The sequence below is a fragment of the Strix uralensis genome, chromosome 11, assembly GCF_047716275.1.
Source record: "Strix uralensis isolate ZFMK-TIS-50842 chromosome 11, bStrUra1, whole genome shotgun sequence".
NCBI lineage: Eukaryota > Metazoa > Chordata > Aves > Strigiformes > Strigidae > Strix > Strix uralensis.
Genome location: NC_133982.1, coordinates 22,588,552 through 22,611,685, shown reverse-complemented (window position 1 = coordinate 22,611,685; position 23,134 = coordinate 22,588,552). Strand labels below are relative to the sequence as shown.

The following is a 23,134-nucleotide window of genomic DNA, read 5'->3' as shown; positions in this document are numbered from 1 at the left end:
CCCTGAATGCATGGAGCACACTAGTCACTGCCATCTAATTCCCACTCTCTGTAGTCAAACAGAAACTGCTCAAACCAGTCTGTCATAACTTTCTCCAGTCCAGTCAGAGAATCGGTACTCCACCTTTGACCATGTGAACCTATCAGGTGTTTAAATATATATTTAACTTTGATAATCTTACTGTAATCCTTTCCTCTTTTGGCTTTCATGACACTGTCCTTTCTTCCGTGTGCTCTTTGGTGAATCTGCCTTATCAAGTCTCCAGTTGCAGGAGTTTACAGGAAAGTCAGGTTTTTACTTCCTAGTTTATCCATGAGGCATCTCACATGAAAGCACAAATTCAGCTACCACGTTAATGAGGCTGGTTAGGAACTATGTGGACCTCTGTACTTCAAGCTTGCCTCTTCCTACCCAAACTAAAATCTAAGTGTTTCTGTGTAAATATTGAAGTGGTATCTCAAACTAACATCACTAAAACACTGGTCCTTACTCTTTCTGCAGAAGCCCTCTCAGTTACTCATTCTCATGATGTCTGTTAACAGCTTATCACCTCATCTGTCACCCAAATTCACTACCTGAGCGCTGTCTTCAACTGAGATTTCTCTTTGTCACCTCAAATCCAGCTGGCATGTAAAGCCTGACACATGGTCTTTCCTAGCCATCTATATTGGCTTTTGGATTTCTTGCACCATGAATTTGTTTTCTCAAATCTCAACAAACATAATCTTACCAACTCAAATAATGCTGTTAGAAAACTTGTTTTCTTAGGGTTTTTTTTCTCATATTGCTTTCTGACCATAACACTCAGGTGATATGGGACTCTCCCTTTTCTCTTTTACGTGGTTTATTTGTTCTTTCTCTGCTATGTGTCCTCTCTTAGTATGAAAACAGCAGCTTCAACCTCAGATTGAGTCACATGTCCATTTGCTCCTCAGCTCTCATTTTCAAGCCAGCACCTTCATGCTTTTTCCCATCAAAATTCCTTAGACACTTCTGCAACACTGGTTCTTCAAATCTCTCCTCAAAACGTGCTTCTGCCAGGCTGCCTACAAACAATATTGCTTTTCATAATGGCTATTATCTTCATTTTTTTCTCTTTCTTCATACTGACCTGTTGCATTTTGTCCTCAATCCACTGTATAAATTCTTAGAAGTTTTATCCACCGTGCATTTAGATAGGGCTAATACTGTGAAGCCCTGGTCCATGAGTAGAACTCAGAGGTGCTGTGGCAGAGTAAACAGCACTGAAGGGAACAGTAAAGGCCAGGAGGAGTTGAAGTCATGGCTATATCCCTGCAGAATGGGCCTGGCACACTATTCTAACAGTTCATATTTTTGGCAAAAACACAGATATGGAAACTATGTCCACGGCCAGATGTGCACACGGAGAGCTGCCAAAACAGGGTAGTATACACTGTAAGCTATGCTGTTTCCCCCAATAATGTACGTAGAGATGCTAGTCCTTACCTTGGAAAAAGTGAAACACTGAATAAACTCTGGGATCTGCAGCTATGGTTCTGGAGTGATTTAAAGTATTGCAAACTGATGCTTAACCAGCTAAGTCATTCCCTCCAGCACCCTTTTGTTGTAATCTCCCTCCAAAGATATTAAAAATACAGAAACCTTGGCCAGGTTGTAGTTGATCTAATTTATAAAACATTTTCTGGATATTAAAAGCTAGGGCAATGCAGTAGTAGTTTTTAAATTGTGTTAAATATACTGTAAACTCCCAGAAAGAACCTTTCATTGAAGATTATTGTATGAAGATTTGAAGATTAAAGTGTCTAGATTAAAGATTAATGTGAAGTGCACTGGGAAATTGTTTGATGTATAAGGAGCTATATAGTATATTAATCGTGCACTTTTCAAAACTGCCTGAGGGAATTAGACACCCAGTTCTCTTACATGTCTTTGAAAACCTCACTCTAAGGTATTTGTTGTTATATAGTGAAAATGGTAATATTTTCATTGGGAGCTTGAGTAAAAGAGGAAAAGAGAGATGTGGAGACCCTCTCTATTACTTTAGTGCTTGATGTTGGCCCCTTACAGTTTTTTCCTGTTTTGAATTTGCTCTGTTATTGTATAGAGGCAATTTGGATTTGAGTGCTACAAGTTCTTAAAACTGGTCTGATCCAAGAACACTGCTCCACTTGACTATGTATTTCTTGTCATCAATTCCATTTCTTTGCTTTCCCTTCAAGATAGTTTTCATGTTCTCCTAAACAGAATTGGAATAATTTTTAAAATAACCATGTAAACCTTAATGAAACAAATGTATACATGTACATATTTGTATTTACAGTATATTATGCATTAATTAAAAGTAAATAGCAAAAATAATTATATGTTATACGTGTATTTTGTTAAATAATCCTTCTGCTGGAGTTTTTCTCAGTCATGATTTTTTGTATAGAAATTTCAGTACTTTAATGAAAGAAATGTTCCACATATGGTAGAAATTACAAGTTTGCTTGTCCCTGAAGTGCTGCAATACAAATAAGCTGTTAAATGCCAACTCTGAATGTTATTTTTCAGATGTTAAGAGAGATAATCCTGTACTAAAACTATTAGGAGTCAAATTTATTTGAACTTCAAAACCTCTTTCATCTGAAATGAAAATGAACTGTGTATGAGTGTATGCTTCATTAATTTGGGGTTGGCCAATTGTGTGCATTTTTGTTTGTTTGTTTTTTCTATGAGGCATCTTTCTAATGCAGTTTATTAAAACAAATAATGCAATACACTGTTATTTTTCCTGGTAAAATCTGTTGCATTGCTTTCATACAAGGACAGTTTCTCTGTAGAAAGTACCCTGTGGGAATCAATATTCAGGTTCACAGTCACTTGAAAAGTCAATGTGCTGGCGTGTTGCATTCAGATCTATTTTAGTGGTCTTATCATTAAACCTGCAGTAGGCATTTATAAAGTAAGGCTTCCATGGGTACTGGGAAAGTGTGATTAAAAATAATCATCTGTCTGATGAATATTTTCCTCTGACTTTTGGCAGGATCACTCATCTGAATTTGTGCCAGCCTCTACAGGAACACTGATGCCAGCAATTTAAGGATCTTCACATTCAGTCTCAGTGGTAAGGTCTTAAAGATGCCATAGTAAACCACACTAGAATATTACCGTTTTCTGTTACGTTACACTGAAACTGAATCTGTGTGAAAAATGAAGTATTTCCCCTTGACCAATGCAAGCATAGAGAGATATAAGAACATACATTGATCTGCAAGAGATTGAGCTCAGGACTCAAGTTCTCAGCAATTCTTATCAGACTAAAATTAGAAGGGCTGTTTTTATTGTCCTCTCTACTAATGTAACTTCTCTCGGAAGGTTTCACACTGTACATTTTGAAGAATGTAATCATTTACAAAAGGATGGTAGGCAGGCTTCAAAGGCAAAGTAAAATGCACAAAAAGGAAATTCAGTAGTTTCCTCTTGCTGGAAACTGAGCAGTAAGTTGTAAAATTACAAATTATTTTCCCCACTAATGCTATCTTTGTGGTAACGAGTCTGATTGCTCAAACCTTGAGTCAGATTCTCAAATACTGCTGTGGAGACCTTGTGAAGGGGTGTAATCTATCTGCATCTTGAAGCTCAGAATTTCTGCTGCAAAGATAAATTCTCAGCTTTGTTAAAAGATAAAAAGAAGAGGGAACAGCTGAGTCCCACCATACTTTTGCATCAATTTGGAATACATTTTCTAGAAAACAGTAGTTGGATAGTATGGAGTAGTTCTTTAACAGGAAATCATGTTGGTGTGCAAGTGTTCAGCTTTTTGGGGAAGAAAGATCTAATTTTTAGATTATAATATTGCTTGTGGTGATATTTTGCTCAAAATTATTCTCACCATTATTGCATATACCACATTAAATATTTTGGGACCTGAGGAATTAGAAGACCAAGGGAGGCATACCACTGCGTGCTGTACTCTTCCACTTAGTATCGACTAATGGCCACTGTTAGAGGCAGGATATGGACAGCCCTTTGACCTCATCCTGTCCAGTCATGCTCATGCTAGTTTTAGATCACTGTGATACAGATGTCAAGTACCACACTTCCAAGTCCTGCCAATTCAAGGCTACTGAAGTATGTATTTTTTTGAATTGGATTACACTGCAAAACCTAGAACTCTTCCGACATGGAAACAAAACCTGTATGCAGTATTCCTCTAGCAATTTATTGTCATTAACCAAGTAGTTCAATAAAATCTCTGCTTCAGTTTAAAGATGTATTCAACAACAATAGCATTCCTGTCCAATCATGCTCTTTTCATACAAAAATGAGCATAATAATGTGTTATCATGAATCCTCAAGACAGATTACATTTCATTATTGCCGGGTAACTTTTATAATGTTGGAATGTGTTCCTAATAAAGGACAGTATCTCGCTCAGAGCATACAGTACTAGTAATGCTCTTTTTAGAAATAAAAGAACACAGCATTCACATCATCACTTGATCACATAAATAAGGTGCAGAACAACAAATTATCAAGGCAGTTTTGTAAGGAAATAATATGATTCTAATAACACTATTCTAAACTTTTCAAATTGTTATTTGACACTACTAAATTCTGTATGCACTGTAAGTTGGAGAGCTGAAAGTCACTGCTGTTCTGAGAGACAGAATTCATGGAATCTAGAAATGACTGGTACTGAACTACTAGATCTTTTTCCCCTGGAAACAGAAGACACAAGTGGCCTAGTAAAGGAAGGCAATTTGTTGTGTCTTAAGTAAGGCACGTGAAAATTCACCATAAGTCACCCAAGGCCCAGTCCTGTGACAAAACTCCCATTCACTTCAGCAGGAGCAACTCGGGTAATGAACATTTGAGCACAAAGAAATATAACTGGGTTTAGATAAAGTTCTTTAGGATCTAGGAGAAAAAATTGACCAACTATAAATACATACAGGGAAAGACAGGCAGAAAGTTCCATATTCATGTCATCAGTAAATATGTAGCATATGCCTCGGAAGGATTAATGACCTTCAGGGCATACAGATGACCGGTACACTTGTTCCACTGTTATGGAGACAAAAAATAGTTCAATATTCTGTACAATTAAAGAAGAAGTCTGTGCATCTGCATGTGTGTTAAAATGAAGAAAAAAGAGAGAGTTCCTTCTTACTGTATTTTTTTATTTGACCATCCTTTCACACTTCATTTCAGCCTTTATATGGTTTTTGTGTTCATACTTTATTATATTTTCTTGAGGCAAGAAAGGTTTTCAATGAGAAGTTGATGAATGTCCATATTAAATTGGATCCCCTTTTTTAATTAAGTTCATCTAAATTTAATTTTGCAATTTTACTTCAGTAAACTCATCTGATTCCAGATGTTGAATGTGCTTTTCCTATTTCTCCTCTCACATAATTGTACCTGTAAAAGATTTATGACTTAGAGAGGCATTTCTGAAGACTTTGGAGTGTTTTCAGCATCTGTTTCATGGATGGCTAGTAACATGACCAATTAGCATCCAAAAATTCTGCTCTGCACCTAGGCTTTCTTTTAATAGGATGTTACTTTTATTAGCTTGAACTTTAAGCAAGTAATCAGTTTAAAAGAAAGATTATCAAAGCATTTCAAATGATAGAGGGATATTGTGTTCTACAGAAATTTTTAAAGTGAAAGAGAAGTCTTCAGAAGCTACAGGATCCCATAAGAAAAAATATGACTAAGAACTACTCACTTTGATTAAAGAAAACCCCAAACAATTTGTGGGGGTTTGGGCCCCTTCCTCTCATTACACCTGTGGTGGTGAATTGTTTGGTGCTGTCAGCATGTTACTTGAACTTTGTAAATATGAGAAATATATATTGAAGTGCTTATTGGTCTTAAAGATTAGCAAAATTAGTAAAAGCATTTTGAAATGTGAGCAATGACTTTGCAGATTAACTATCACCACATACTTTTCATATTCTGTCATGACTTCTGGTCAGTGTGAAGGGCTCTTATTTTAAGAATTACCCAGAATTCGCTCCTTAAATCTGGACATATCTAATGACATTGTATGTGACACATATGAGGCATTGTATCATGAAGGCTCTGGTTCTCATCAAAGAAACAAATACCCCAGTTGAACTTTCAGATAATATTAAAACGAGAATAGTCCAACTGTAAACAAAAAGATGGTTGTATTCTTTTTTCTTTCTTCAGAACAAAATCACTTCTCTTGAGATGTTTGCTGATGTAAGCATTTTGGATATATTAATTTGAAATATTTATCCATGCAGTAAACAAATCTAGTTTTGAACATTTGTGTCAATTCAAGGCTCATAGGATGCAAACTGCTCTAGGCATGATTGGCAATCTGTCACTCCAGGTTTGTTTGGAGGTTTCCAGAACAAGTAGAATTACCAGTACCAAGCATCAGCAATGCTAATATGAATCAACTTCTCTGTTTTCTTCTTTTATATTCCTACAAGCCTCCATAATATAATTTGGCAGTTACTAAAGAATTCAAAGAGGTGGTGGTGTTCCTGTAGTCCGTGTGTGTGCTTAAGTCCATGTGTAAGTGACCCCGTAGGTCCTGTTTGTATGAGAGATGTCAGTGTCAAGGCAGGCTGTAGAGCTGTAGAGTCTTTAATGACTTTCTGTAGGCAGTGGAGGAAGTCAGTTGGGGGAGCTTCCTCAGTCCGAGCAAGACCGTAAGCCTTGGAAATTTGGCTCTTCTTTTGTGCTCAGATAGTATCTTTCTAGTAAAAGATGACCTCCTAGTGAAAGTCCCACTTCTGTGGGAGTTAGACTTGGGCATCTTTTTCATAGCACATTTTACTACCTTTATTCTAGTTCACCTGTTTCCTAAAAGGACTTTTCTCCATTCATCAATAGAGGGTGTAATTTTGCATTATTTTCATTTCCCCCAGAATTCTTACTGATGCTGGGTTAAAGTAACTACAACACATAATGCAAAGCAAGTACACACTTATGAAAGTTTTAGCAAAGAGACTCAAGTAGCTCCTTTAATTTCTAGCAAAAGAAAGAAACATAAGAATCCTCCATTTTGTGAAATACTTCTGAGCTTTAAAGGCTTCATGTGGGAGTCTGGATGGGACCCAAAGAAGGAACCACTTCAAAATTACTAAATGACACAGTTTATGTTATTGTTAAATTGTCGAGATTTGCTATATATTTGCTGAGATGGTAACCATACAGGGTGTTTTCAAAGACACTAACTAGAGAAGGGTATGTTAAACCCCCAAAGTCTTAAGAATGCCTAATGACTGCCTGCCAATACAGCTGAATCCTGCTGGGTAATGGGGGAATGCCTACCATGTAAATATAAAGGGGGTTATTTAGGAGACCCAGTGAGCTGTGAATTATTGCCTAGGTTGTCACAAAAAAAAAAAAAAAAAAAAAAAAAAAAAAAGCAAAATGAGTTGTGAAGAGGAAAGAACGTGTACTGAGTTCTGAATAGCTTTGTGAGACTTTTTTTGAGATAGATGGGGAAACTTATATACCCTCTGCAAAAAGAGATATCAGTTTTGTCACATTGCAGATGCACCAGCCACCTAGATTACTGTGAAAAACCCATTAAAGGAATGAAACTGCTTTCTTTTTATGTCTAACAAATGCATGAATCAGAAGAAAATAATATTTGTCCAATAACTGAATTTAAGATCTGTATTGATCCAGCTTCCACAGAAGTGGGAACGTTTCCCCTGGTTTTAATGGGACTTTGGCTGGACCCTTAGGGATTTAAAGAGTTAAGAGCTGAATTGGCAGGAGAGGTAGCAGGGAATACCTTCCAAGCCCCATGGTATTGTGCATCATTAGCACAAAGGAACTGAAATTATAAACTTGGAAATACTTTTTAAAAATTTGTCACTTAATGTGCTGAAGATAATAATCCGAATCTCAGATGAATAGTCTGAAAATCTGTACTTCTATTAGGTTACATATATGCAAACAAATCTTTAAAAATGGGAAGAATTTCACCTAAATTATGAAGTTCATCTTTCTGTTCCCCTCGGACACTTCATCACAGACTGAGGCAAAATATACCAGAGGAGTAGGATCTAAACAGCATGTTGTTTCTATTACATTAAACTCATACAATCTCTGTATTTTCTGTTCCACTATATAGTAACAGGAACGAACTTACTCTCATCTTGTTATCTCTTTAAATGGAGTATGTGAGTTTATAAGTATGATGACAGAGCATAAGAAATGAAAGTAACTTATGTCAGCTGTGTTAATTTTTTACAGCTAGTTCCTTTAAGCAGATCTAGCTGAAAATATTGTCGTTTTTCAAAATTGTAAATGGCTTTTCAAATTAAAGCTTTTTTTTAATCTGCTTTCAGCAGAAGAAATTTATATACAAAAAATTATAATTTATACAAAAATAAATATAAAATTATATATACAAAAAGAAAGTCTGAATAAAAGGGGAAGACTAAGACCACAGAACTGCTAAGACCACAGGAAAGAGATTTTGCAAGGAGTTGGCCTTAATTTTCAATTTAAAAAAAAAAAAATTTGAGCTTTTATTGCTGAAAATGAACAGCTGAAATTAACAGGAAAAGTAAATGTTTTTTCATCTACATTTAGAGGTGGAGTAGAATTCTTCAGATCTCTCAGTAATTGTTGGTAAGGACTTTCTCTGCTGAGCTGAGTGATTCTAAATTAAATGATTTGTTTTTCAATAAGATTTTCTTATCAGTCAGCTTACATGTAATCAACTTAAATGCAGTTTTAGAAAGAGATGAACCATGTCTATGTAATTCCCAAGATGAGAAATGAATACCTGATGAACTTCATTCTTCTAAGATAAAAAATAATGCATTACTTCAGTATTTTTTTTCCTAGTGATTCTATTAACTAGTGGTTATGGGGTGGGTTCTTGTTACACAGAGAATGTTCTCCATATAATATATACATATACTTAGCCTTCTTGTACCATAATTCCATTAGTAGTGAAATATCCCCAAATACGTTAAAGGTTTTACCAACAGAACTGTTTAAGAACACCGAAAATAAATTAAAGATGGCAAATAAGGCTAGCCAAAAAGGAAGATTGTGTTTTGAACAAAAACAATGGTAGTCAAATGTGAAGTATGGACACATACTTTGAACCATTGCCTTATTTTTGTTAGGTTTCACCTGACAAAGGTGAATGTGAAACAACAGTCTGAAAGTAAACCTGGGCCCCAGAAAGGAAGGAGGTATTTATGGTAGTAAGACAAAGTGAGGTAGTACAGAGGATTTGGTGTTAAGCTGAGCTGAATTTCCTTCAAATAGACTGTGAGATGACAGCACAGAGTCAATGAGAGATCTTGGAAGGGACCGCAGGTGGTTGTTTGGGTGCCTCCCATGCAATGTGGGTTACTCCTTCAATGTGTTAAGAGAAATATAAAAAATGGTGTTTGGGAAAGAGTATAATATAAAGGCAGGTCAGGAAGAAATCTTACATGACACTATGGTGCTTCATGACTATATGTTATATGTGCCGGAGGGACCTCTTCAAAGACAATTCCCCTTTTTATGAACGTCTGAGCTAATGGTCTACTGGATCTCTGTGTTATGGAGTGATGGGATGTTACTGTATCCCATAAAAATTGAATAATTCTTCATTCGTGAGAATTAACTATACATAGTACAATAAACTCATTAACAGATTTCTTTTTTTTTTTTACTAAATGTTTTTAGTTAAGGTGCAAACAAGAAATAGTAATTTAAAGAAAAACAAAACCAAAACAAACCACAAAACCATACTGGTCCTCCAACTGATTTGCTACGTTCTAGTGCAGAATTCCTAATGAGAACATATTTAGGTATAAATAAATCTTTTATCCTCATTATAACTTCACTGTGTTCCTACAGTGAAGTCATCCACACAGAGCTGCTTATGGGTTGAAAGCCTCAATAGCCTCCTTTATTTATGATAAATATTGCATACTAATGTTAACAATGTCATTGTGTGATGCCTCAATAGAGGATTATGACTTCATGTAATGTTAGCTTGATGTCTCTTCTCCCATGTAATGGAGTCAATTTTCCTCACAGAGGAGATGAGAATCAGTTATTCACAAACCTTGTAACAAATATTCTATGTACATACTATGTTAACCAAATATTAAGGTGGCACAATGAAGTTCAAAGGCAGGAAACACAGAGTTGAAGTTCAGTGCTTAATCTTAATTTACCCCTGTTGGGTGCACTGAAATACATTTTAAAGTTAGAAATCTGTATTTCCCCAAAATAGTATTTGAAGTGTGAATTACTACGTTTTCGGGTTTAATTCCACATATAGGTATGTGAAATGTTCCTGAAATGTGCATGCCTATAAATTATATAATGGTAAAAATGATTTTGTGGCATATAGCTAGTGCAAAGAGAGGATAAAATGTATTTATATTAATGAGCAAAGAGTAAAGCAATCTTCCATCATCTACCAGAGACAAATGGCACGTTGGGGAATAGGGGCCCATCTCAAACAGCACTTCTGCACATGCTTAACCTCAATTATGGCATCAGCGGGACTTCAGCACAATCTTAAACACCAGGGGGAAAAAGGAACTAATGGATTGGCGTAAAGACTCATATTTATATAATAATGCAAAATATTAAGTAAACTATAGCACAGTCATTTGTGATGCATGAATATAGATATCTTGTAATATTAACATAATACAATTGAATGCTTAGCTCCTGAACGCCTTCAAAATAATTTATCTGAATGCTCATGAGAGAAGTTCAGGCTAAGATGAAAACCATAAATCCACCTAACAGCTAACTAATAATTCACGTAACTGTCTGAAGACATGTTCAGAATATAGGATTTTATGATAACTAAGGGGCAGAATATTCCAGCTCTTGTGAAAATACCAGCTCTTATTAGTGCAAGTTTGCAACTTAACATGAAAAATAAAATTAAACAAAAGCTATCCTAAAACAAAACTCAAATAGAAACTGAATCCTTTTTAGTGAAATAGGACACCTCTGGTAGGAAACAGTTTCAGAACCAATGCTATCATCCCAGTCATTCACATCTGTACAAAAAAACAGTGTCACATTGTATGGGCCAGTGCAGGTACTGAAAATACATGGATACTTCTTATGGAGAAAAGAATGTGATACTTGAGAAAGACTTATTTCTCACTTAAACTAAACTCACATCTGTATTTTCATCAGGATATCACTTCTCACTGCAGTGTAATCCTGCCTGATTTGTCTGGAGATCTGCAAAGTGCTAATATTTTTATCTGTGTTACAAATATGTTATCCAAGAGCTATTATTTCATTTAGTAATTTTAGGAACCGTTAGCTAGATTGTCTTTTTTCTGCCAGTACAAATTTGGAGATATTCCACCATGTCAGCCATCAGCTTCACATTTACACCAGTGTATCTGTACAGGATTAAGCGTTTGCCCTCTAGTCTGTTTTCTAAGTTTAACTGCATATTCATAACTTTATTTGGAGTTTCCTTTTATTTTCTTTAGAGTATGTACTAATTAGGAATAATTTTACACCACAAAATTATGTGGATTATGTTGGAATGAACAAAACAGAGGATGTGTACCTGACACCCTTCGGCTGAAAGAGATGATTGGTTCCTGTGTGCACAAAGGAAATTGGTTAGGAACCGCCTGATATTTTTGCCTGTAGTCACTGGGATGATGACATGAGCACAAGTTTGAAATGTGTGTGAAGTGAGGGGAGCAATGAACAGATATAGTTTCAGCTTGTTGACAAGGTGGGTGTCAACAGGTATCATTTCAGGGGCAGTGTGCAATGTTTTTGGTGCTCAGGTGGTGTAGATGTGTTTACCTGTGGAATTTGTTACCTCTGTGATGATAGTTCAGGTAAAAAAGTCTAGCCTTCGTTCAATTAACTCCAAAAAGACAGGCCTCTGAGTCTGTGCAGGGCTCATGGTAGGATTCATGGGGTCTTAAAAATTTCCATTACCTCTGACTTAATTTTGTGTTACTTCAGTGGGAACTGTTCACCTGCTTGCAGTCAAGCATGTTGTAAATGTCTGCAGGATGAGAGCGTGTGATCATAGCTCTTTGGGACACCACACTGTGCTCAGGGCAGGAGAGGTCAGGCACAACAGTGCCTTGAAGTTTTAGCATGATGTAAATAATCAAGAGAAATGTGAGGCTCTAAACTTCAGCCAGCTTTTGAATGATCTTAAATGTATTTATAAAACAGGAAAACCACTATTTTGATCTCATTTTCAATACAAAAAAATTCTCAAAGGATTTTCCTTTGAACTTTACAAATATCTGCTGAAATCATGTAACAACCCAGCACAAAAGCTGCAGGTTTTGAGAATTAAAAATGAGTGAAAACAGTGATTTTGCTGAGCTTACATCCCAGTTTATGGGATGCATTTGTAACCGTACTTCCACCTGCACAATAAACAAGGGCCAAAACCTCCCCATCTGTGAGGGAATTCCCCATTTGTGCAGGTTCACTCTGGTCATCTCGGTGGGCACGACAGGAAGAGCCTCGATGCAAAGGCCTGTTGCTCTCGCCCGTGGGGTCTCGCCTCTGCTGGAGGTGCGTTTAGGACTGTCCCTGTCCCGCACTGTGGGCTGTGGTGTGCAGTGCCCCTTCTGCCTGGCATCAGTGTCACTACTGGCCTCAGATTACAGCCTGACTGCACAGCCTCTCTGCAGTGAAAGCCATGCATTAAAAGAGTCCTTGTAAACAGATAATTAACTTCATGTTTAATTATATGTCCAAAAATTGTCTGAAAATTGATGTTCCAAAAATTAAAAATTAAAAACTAATTCAAATTTTTTAGCTGCTCTCACCACACTCATTAGGATAATCCTCCAAAAAATTGTCTCTCGAATAAATAAGCCTCCACTTACATAAATAAAGGAGCCATATTTAGACTCCAGTTCAACATGCAGGAGAAATTTGGCAAATCTAATGTTTTCAAATCAATTTGGTATGTGTTATGAGAAGAATGTCAGTGGAAAGGTTACTTTTTAATTTTTTTATCTTTAAAAATGTGAAGGAGAAGGAAGAAAGTTCGCTTTCATAAACAGAAAGGCAGTGCTTTAAATAGCTGGAGCAGTGATAAGGCAAAGAACTTCTAAGTAAATGAGGCGTGAAAAATTTTTTTTAAACTCCAAATGAAAATTGTGTATTCACCAGAACAGCTTTAAATTTTGTGAAACGGGACAGCAATATATTTTACAGTTTTGAGCAAGGAAGCAGAGAGTCTTGCCATAATAGAATATGTACTACATCCCTGCAAAGAAGACAAATAACAATATCTAAGATGCTTTCACCTTGACCAAAGAAATTCTATAAGATAGAAGTAATTTTGATTTTGCCACAATAAAAGAACATCAGAATTTGGAGTTTGATAAAACTGTTCTGTTGGCTGGGAATTTTGCCTTTCAACTGTGTTTGATGTGATATTCGGTTCATTTTGCCAAAATATTTTATGCCAAGTCTTGCTATTAAATCTTTTATGTAGCAGAGATTTCTGTCAACAGACACACAAGGATTGGGTTTTAAGTGGAGTTAATCATTGAACTTGGAGAAGAGAAACACTGGGGGAGTACTTCACTTGCACAAACAAACCACCATGCAAGATTCAGCCATTTCTATAATCATTACCCTGTTTTCAGAATAGTGTAGGTAAAACATAAAATCTGGCTCCCCCTCTGATCTCTATTCATGTTTAAATCTTGTAGAAGCTATTAGAAGAAACGGATAATTAAAATAGAAAAAGTCATGTATTTGCTGCAGCTGCTGGTGTATCAAATCTTTTGAAGTCTACTTTAAGCAATTATATCTGAGCACTTCTTTTGGAAGCCTGAGAAATAAGATAGAACTTTCTAAGATATCGTTGTTTTCTGACTCTTTCAATTTTTTATAAATGCTATATATCATTATAATGCTAGATTAAATGTTAATCCATTTTGCCTTCAAAAAACAAACCTTAAAAGCAAAAAGGATTCCCATAGAATAAAGTAGTGCCCTGCCTTTTTTCCCTGTACTCCCCAGCATGTCCAAAACAGTCACATTTTTAAATAATATTTTTAATTTTGTGTTTGTGGCTTCATTTTACTACTTGATTTACATTGTAAATTTGGGCATCTCTTAAATGCAAAGGTAAATATATATTGCAAAGGTGTGGTCGGGTGTTTTTGTTATTACTGTGCGCTCGGGTGTAATCACTGAGCATAGATTAGCCCTGTAATGGGAGCTGCTAATAATTGTAGTCATCTGGCAAGTGATCCCTTTCCATACCAGAGAGGAGAAGTAAGGACATACCTGTACATGGATAATACTGAGTAATGTGTAGCAGATTTTACTGTAGTATTACTGAAACTTTAGCTTATAATTTTTAAAGCAAGATCTACCCTCCATCACCAAACGCAGTGAGGTGTGGTAGTCAATTGTGATTGGGATGTGGGAGAGAAAAATCTGTGGCACAATCCAAGGTAAGAAATAGATCATAGCCTGACAACAGGGCAGCTCTTGCTACCTAATGAAGCTATAGTTCCTAATGAGCTTGTCGTCCTGAACCATAGAGGATAATGGATCTATGCAATTCTGGACTCCTTTCCCCATTTTGCAGAGGCCAGGTCCAACTGGGAGGCACTATGACATAAAAGGATGACTGCCGTTTTCCATTGCTGACCCTTCTGTTAAAATGATTTGTCCTTGTGTTTCTTATTTTCCATAGTAATCACAACCATAACTCTGTGTCCAGTGGCATTTGACTGTGAAAGTGACACCCATGGTAGGGAATATGTCTAGAAAAGGAGCATACAACATGACAACTGTTGCTAAAGTAGCACCATCCCTGATGGGTTTGTAGCACTCTATCCCACATAGGAACAAAAATTTACAACATGGACCAAAAAGTGAACAGGCACGGGCCCTGCAGTTTACCAAGGTCACCTGCAGGCCATCCCCAGTTTGGGTTTTAAATAAGGCAGTAGGCAGTGGTTCTGTCTTCCTTAACACCTGTCTAATCAGAAGGACCATGGAGGGTTGAAGTGTCAGCTGGAGTCCCTGGTATTGTCTGGGAACTGGTGGCAGGGTACAGCAAAGCATGCTGCTGTTCATTGCCTTTCTTTTGGTATGCTAATGGCTCCTTGATAAAGCTGGCATGCATTAAGAGATGGTTTGGCAGTGCAACACAAAAATCCCAGTATGGATGCTACAAGTAATTTTTCTTCCCAGAGGATGAGAGTTTTACAGGAACTGCTCTAGTCTGGCCTGGCAGCACCCAGAAATATTAGTTTTCCCCACTACTCACTTTGGCTGCTGCTCTTCCTGCTTCAGCTATAAGCCAGCATCTAAGACAGACAGACCCTGCTCCAGTGAGTTCGGTGTACAGTTGCAGACAGAAGTCAGGCAAAGAGTAATCCCAGTAAAATGTTGGTTAAGAAATTCCTATGCCACTTGCACAGCTCCCTGGAGATGACAGAAGAGACGTAACAGTGACTCTTCTAAAACATAGGATTCCATTTCTTGTTATTTTGAGGAAGGTGGTGTGACTACCTTAAACTTTGGGACTGTGTATAGATGGGTATCAATAACAGCTCTCTGAGCTGTTTTAAACCTTGTAAAAGTTGTATTAATCACAATTTCGGGGGGGGGGGGGGGGAAGGAAAAAAAATCCTTCTGGCAGAGACATGTCTGTTGCAAGTACTTAAAAATAGATTCCCGAACTGAAATTTCCAAATTAAAAGTTTTATTTCAAAATAAAACATTCTAGCACACGCTTTTCCTGAGGAAACTGATTAATTAGCCTCTCTGCTGACCTGTTTCTGCTGTAAGGGCAGTGCGTGGTTGTGGCAAGGTGGTTCTTTCCATGCAGTGTGTGGCTCCAGGAGGTGGAGCTGAAGAGCAGCAGGATAAAGGGAAAGACCCCGACTCATCCGCCCACCCACCGACAGGAACTGTGGCTTGTGCGAGCCCCGGGGCTGTAGTTTGAAGAGTATTTCTTTTGAGGGAGCTACCCATGGACTCCTGCATCCTGCATTACTTTGTTATGCACAGAACGACTGTTTGTGGCCTGTGTTAAACAGCAGAGCCTATGTATTCTTAAAATAAAGGAGAAAAACAGTCCAGTTTACTACTCAGTCCCAGAAGCATCTGTTTTGGGGACAGTACAAGGGCAGAAATAAGCAAGACAATGCAGAAAATATCTGGTTATTTTTTACCCAGGAACATTTTCCTCCAGGTACGCGATGTGGTCTTCAAACACTTAGTTTATCCCAGCTGGATAGAATACTGGGGTACAGGAGCACAGCATGTGGCCAAGGCTCCTTGAGCTGCCACTGCTGTGAATCACTGGATTCAAGCCTTGAGAAGCCCAAACAATCCAGTAGTGGCTAGGTCTTGCACCCTTGTGAGTCCACAGAAATGAAGGCTTGAGTCCATCACCAAGACCTGTTACTTTCATTTTTGCCTGTATCATAACATTCAGATGTCCAGCAGATACAGCAATGTCACGATGGCGTAGATAGGTAAGGAGTATTTTTCTGAACAGAAGTGGAAACAGCTGCTCTGTAATGGCTCTGAGTTACCTTGAAACAAGAGCCAGAGAAAATGCAATGTGTCCCTTGCCTGTAAAATCCCTCTGAGGCTTTTAACTTTGTGCACATCAAAAGGTTTTACTCTCCAAAAATTACTCCTCAGTTAAAAAGAGGAAAGATGCCCTTTGCTACTTTTGCCTAGAGCCCAATATCTTCCGACATTCCATAGCAGTTGCGGCAATGCTCTGCTTAATGCAAAGAACATCTGGGCTGCCTGCAGTTCTGGGAGAGAAGTGTCAAAAGTGTCATAGACATCCTTGAGCGAAGAAGGATCTTCACTTTTATTACACAGAAGTGTCAAAAACAGCATTATTGAACATCAGGTTGCAATTTGGCACGTAGAATATAAGTCTGAATAGATGTGACAAAAACCCCTTCTAGGAAATTGCTACTTAACATTATTTTTTCATAGTTTCAAATTAGCATTTAAAGAAAAAGAACAAATGGGGAGCAGCTAGGTAACCCTGACAATGAAAAATCCTAGCATTCTTTTGGTGCTTACTTCACAACATCATTGCTGTCCACTGAGTGACTGAGATTGATTAAATCATTGTCATCGTCGGTGAAATGCACTGCATTGATCCAGCCTCACTCACAAAGCCAGCCTATGTGATGCAGCTAATTTGGCATAATTGAAAGTTCCAGTTCCAGAAGGTCACTGCGCTGGACTCAGGACACTAGTTATTGTTTTATCCTTGGGACACGGTCAACTCTCCTGATCAAGTACGATGGCTTTGTGTCACACTCTTAATTGCTTTTTCATGGTTTCTGTAGGATAAACCCAAGCCTTCATATTTTGATTAAATTTTTATGGTGGACAGGAGATAATTATCACCTCTTTATGCTAATGTTTTTCTTAAAACTCTGATTAGAGCAAAATATGGGATTGAGCTCTTGTTTCTTACTCAAGTACAATTCTACTAAGAAAATCTTCAGATCTGGACAGCAAATGTCTTTAGATAAGGATGGCAATGTGATACACATCATTTAGTATTTAATTTACAAATGAAAATATGGCACTAGTTAAAAGTTTGTTGGAACAGTGTTGAAGGCAGTGTTACTCTCTTCTGTTACCACATCTCTGTTTCTCACCTTCCCCTCTTTGTCCATTTTCTACTGTTCTCTCCTGGAGCCTGAGTGCTGCAAGATCTCAGGCTGAACCAAGTTTGAGACCATGGAGTAAAGTAAACTCAAAGGTTGCACACAGTCAGAGGAGCTGCAAAAAGACATGCAGACAGGCATCAAGACTGGGTTGTCAACTTCTTAGTAATGCCAAGTGTTTCAGCTGAAACGCCTCTGAACGTGGTCCAATAGCCTGATGAAAGGTGGTGCCTTCAGGAAAATGGCCATTAGGCCATTCGCTTCGTGCTTTTAAGATGGACACCAAAATCTCATGCCACTTTCAAGATGTGTTCTTTATGTAGGCAGAGCAGTATGAATATGCATGTGTAAAAACTGTTTCTCATAAAGAAAAACAGTCAAACACTGAAGTATTTGGAAAAAATTACTTCTTTGTACTTTACAGAATCCAGTGGGCAAAGCTAGGAATTTAGGTAGGTCTTACAAGCTGTGTAATTGCTTTGTTGGCCCTTTGCTCGCAGTGAAATTAGCAGCATATCTTTTATTTCTTTCCCTGTGTTTGCTGTTAAAAAGTCAGCATATCCCAATAGCTCCCATTGCTTGCCATTCCAAGTGCAGGTCAAAATGCCAGCTTTCTAATGGTGAATGTCATGTATAATTTCTCACAGAAAAGAGTACTTGATAAAATCTCTGCAATAGTTTCTTCTTGCTTTGTTATTCAAATAAGGGTTTTTTTGTGTTTGGGCGTTTATTGGTTGCTTGGGGGTTTTGGTTTCTTTGGAAGCATGCCTTCTATCAGCTATAAAGCAAGCAAAAAAGAAAAGGCACCAAAATCCTAATGTACCGGTAAATAAGATAAAGGACAGCTGTGGTACTCTTATGGGACACTGGCTTGACACAACCCTTTTGTAATGGATTAGTATACCTTAATTTCTGAGTTGTTCAAAAGTGATTTGCGGGGAAGGATTTTCACAAAGCAAAGAACACAGAATTGTTGTGAGTTGGGTGATACAACGTTTTTTATGATGATGACCGAAACAGCGAGTTAAGATAGTTGGCTTATTGAAAGAGTGTAAGACATATAAAAAGCAAATAAATCTTTCTATAAAGTTTAAAAAAATCTAGCGTTTGAACATATGCATAGAAATAGGAGGTAGATTTATGTCAAATACGTAACTCTCTTCAAAAATAAAGGTCTGATCTGGGCCAAAGGGAAATGACAAGCCATAAGCAATAGTTCTGATTGTTTTATGTTTTGTAAGTCTTTCAAAAGTTTCATCCTAGCAGCTTTTAAAAAAAAAACTTGCAATCGACAAATCCCACTGAGCTCCTATTTATAGTATCCTAATTTTCAAAGAAAGCAAATCAGGCAACTGTTTTTAACATGAATAATATTGCTCCCAGCATTCTGCCTGCAGCCCACACATTGTGTTTTTTGGCATGATCGTGGCAATTAAAAAAAAATAAACAGCTCTTTTTAATATTTTTTTTATACATAAGCTATTACAGTCAACGCTGACACAGCTGGCAAAGAAACTCAGTGAAAGGTAAACATTCTGCTCAAAATGTAATATAACATATTGTTGTGTTTAGTTGTTAAAATGTAATCTTCCTGAAAGAATGTTTTAAAAGTAAGTTTAATTTTTAATTTTTTTTTACAGAATTTCTAGTATATTGATATCTGATTTAAAAAATAATCTTTTAAAGAAATGACTTATGATACTAGATATTTCAGTCAACAGCCTATTGAATTTTTAAAAATATTCTTACCAAAAATCAGGAAAGAAAATGAGGTATTATGTTTTATCCTTCAGCAGAATGTAATAGTCTGAGCAAGTAAAATCAATTTCTTTTAATAAAATTCTGTCAAAAGCAGGAAGTTCAATAATAAATGTCTTCAACTATTTAAAAGGGAGAAAACTTCCAACAGAATTAAGATTAGTTTGTGACTTGCTTCAGCAACAACAAAAGATTGCCTAGTTCCTTGACCTAATTACTATGAGCATGTATGAAGTAAGATTGTGGAATGATATGTATTTCACTAGAGAAGACACATGAAGATGTTTCTTTTGGGTAAAGGCCATAGGTACATAATTATCTGTCGCATATGTCCAGAAGTTCTCAAGGTATTTTTATTTTATTTTTAAAAATCGTGACTTTGCATGATTGCTTATGATGAAGATGCTGCACTTCCAACATTTTATTCCCTGTTGGAGGGAAATGCAGAGGCAGCCAAGCAGAGCTGGGTGCGTGCAAGAACCTGGTGCTCTCCATTGCGGAAACTTGTGGGCATATTATAGCTACATGCACTCCATATTGTGTGACAGCTCAGCAGTTATTGAAAATCCTGATTGAAGTTTTCTGGCCTGACATCTAAGAATGTGAGATGTACTGTTTTGTGCTAGCTAGGCAGTGGAACAGCATTCTGTCCCTAGCCATATGAGTGTCCACCATAAATGGTGTCCCTGTCAGCTTGCCTGTCACACTTCAATTATATTTGAAAGGAATTTTTGAAAAGATCCAACTTTTCCTTTTACTGTTTACCAGTACATCCCTGATATTGGGGTCTTCTAACTCCCAGCTGTTTCTCCCTCTCTCAGACAGAATTATAAAAAAGGGCAGGTGTCCTGCAAAATAGATATCTGCTCTTTTATAATCTAGTAAATAGCCCTCTGGGTACAGAGTTGGAGTATATGGATTTGAGTTTATAAAAGCAACTGAATAGTCATTTTTAATATATAGTAAATGTATAGCATGGAATGAAGAGAGGCATTTAAAGTTTAGAGCAACCTTCAGTAGAGAGGAAAATTATCTGGTGAGTCCTATTGTTGATCTTGGAATGTGTTTCAGATGTTAGGTGTGGGCTTCATATCACCCTCAGGGCAGTTAATAACAGCTAAACGAGCATTAACTCTGCTGAAGTCAGTGGAGTTCTATCCGTGTGTATCCAGGGGGATTGTTGTCTTTATGTCTCATTGCAAAATAAGTTCAAAATAATTGTGCAGCAAAAGCAGTGTAACAGAGACGTTCTGAGGCCTGATTCTCCAGTCATTCTGATCTGTTACACCAGCACAGTTGTGACCAGAACAATTGTGAACTAAACTTGTCATCTCTGACTAGGACAAATATAATGCAAAAGATTTTGATTACATAGAGATTTTTTCCAGTGGAAATACTACAATTAAAAGAGGAAGAGAACTTTTTGGGGGGACGAGCTAATAGTGGAATTTTTTGTCTAACTAGACTTTTAACAGCCTGTGCTCTCTCTGTTCATGGAGATGATCATACCTGACATCTTATCATAAAAATAAGTAGGAGTATGATGTATTTCGTGTTAAAACTCAGTTGCCCTGATCTGATTCTCCTATAAGAAAAGAGGGGAAGCTTTTCCAGATTCAGGAGGTTTCAGTACAGCCTACACTGTTAGAATGTGAGTATTTGGGGGCATCCCACATTGAGTTTTCTATTGGTTCCTTATTCGTGATAGATATGCCCACTCAGCTGTCCCAATGTGCACGTTGGCAGATTTGAGAAGAGTCATATACTCCTGACTGGAGCCAGTGTCTTGCTGTTCTTACTGAGTTTCAGAGCAAGCTCCTTGCCAAATGCAAAACCTAAACATGATGATTAAATAAAAACTATGTTGTATCAATCAATTACACTATAGATCCTCCAGTATCAGAACAAATGAAAGTTTCATGTGCCCCTATCTACTACTGGCAGTACATTTGGTTTAGGCTTTCAGAGTCATTGATATACATGCTCGTCTGCTCTCTGCTAGTGTTCTCAGCAGCCCACGTTGGCCTGTACACAACAAAAGGTCATCTCTAGTTGATGTAGTCCTGATGAACAGATCATCACCTGTACTTCTTCCCTGAGACTTCCAGCTGAGCAAGTTGGAGCTCCCTGTGGGGCTGTAGGTGTGCAGATGCCCATGAGGCATGGCAGGCTTTGCATTTCCAGTCTAGCCCAAAGTCAATAGGAAATTCAGAAGTACTGTGCTATGAAAGAATTTAAGTCTTTTGTGATATAAAGCATTATGATTATTATTATGGACTCTGTATTAGGCCCATGCAAAATGAAGTTGTTGATGTTAAACACAAAAATATCCAAGATAATTTTACGTCCATTCGAAACAAAAGGGGTGGAGGGGGAAGAAAAGAGGGAAAATGCAAGGGATCGATGATTGCTTAATAGAAAAAGACAGCGTCTGTAGGGAGAAAATTATAATTCTAAGTTTTTTAAGACTATTACAAAGAATAGAGAATAAAAATAGAGAGCTGGAAAAAGCAATAAAATCTATAAACATTATTTCATACCATGCTTTTTTTGAAGTATATGACATTTTTTTCCACAAACCCACTAATAGGGTTCTAAATATGAGTGAGAATAGCAAATTGCTTTTTCCATCTCTGGGATCTATAGCTTCACCTCTACACTTGAATTAACCAAGAGGCAGATACTTATTTCTTTTGTTTATACTCAGCCTCAAGAATTTTTCAGCTGAAATCAATAATTAAAATGTTTATTAGCCGTTGTAAGTGTTATAAATGCAACTTTGTTAAACACAGATGTACATATATCTCAGATAACTGAGACACTTATGTCCAGATATTTTAGCCAAGTAACAGAATTTGGGAGGAGAGACAATGTATAACTTCATATTTACACGGTAGATACGGTATTCACTAAGGACATTCAAACAATTTGGTATATTTTCATTTTCTTTACATAATAGAAAGCAGTAGTTGGTTCTTAAGAAGAAACAGATTCACACAGGGTTTATTTCAAGTGTTACAGCAAGCATGGGGTTTAAGGTAAAAGCTTCTAAAAGATCACAGAAGAAATGTACTAAATGATTGCAGGAAGTAGAACTCCTGGTGTAACCAGAATTTCAAACACTCTTCTGAATGAATGTAAGTCTCTGATTAATCAAAAATACTTATAATACTTACCAGAGGTTACATATGTAGTTTTATATGTGCATATGGAGCAAGACGATTTGGGTGTATATTTGAAAAGAGAAAATGAGACCTTAGTATTAAAATTCATTATCTTGGTTTGTAGTATCTCTACTGTTGTCTATTTCTTTACTGTTGTCTGTTGTCTGTTATCTCTACTGTTGTCACTGGTGCTTAGGAAAGAGAAGTGCTATTGTAGAAATTTCATAACGAATTAGCTGAACACCATCTCTGTGTCAAATCTGCAAAGTATCAGCACATGAACCAATATTCAAACTGAGTGTTTGAGTGTATGTTTTGGATAGAGGAGGGATCGTGTGCCCATACACAGTACTTACTCTGCCGTAGTGGGTTAAATAGACCCACACTTCTGTTCTTCCTCTTCCCATGGCACTCTGGCCAGGAATGGTTTTATTGCTAAGGAATGAAGACATGGTTCTTGCATGTTAGGCTCTCGGGATTATAACTCTGAATATCATGAAATAAGCCTAAAGCCTTTGGAAGCTGGGAAGCTTTTCTTCAGGTATCTGCAGAAATATAAATCTGTTTTTACTTCTTTTTTTT

At 37.1% G+C, this 23,134-nt stretch overlaps 1 protein-coding gene across 1 annotated transcript in view; it reads left to right on the top strand.

Moving 5' to 3' along the window:
• SEMA6D (semaphorin 6D) overlaps positions 1-23,134 on the top strand; it is a 228,027-nt gene that overhangs the window by 88,169 nt on the left and 116,724 nt on the right. The window contains exon 2 of the mRNA XM_074880241.1: positions 3,008-3,088. The gene's annotated coding sequence lies outside the window, so the exon portion shown is untranslated. The remainder of the gene's footprint in view (positions 1-3,007; positions 3,089-23,134) is intronic.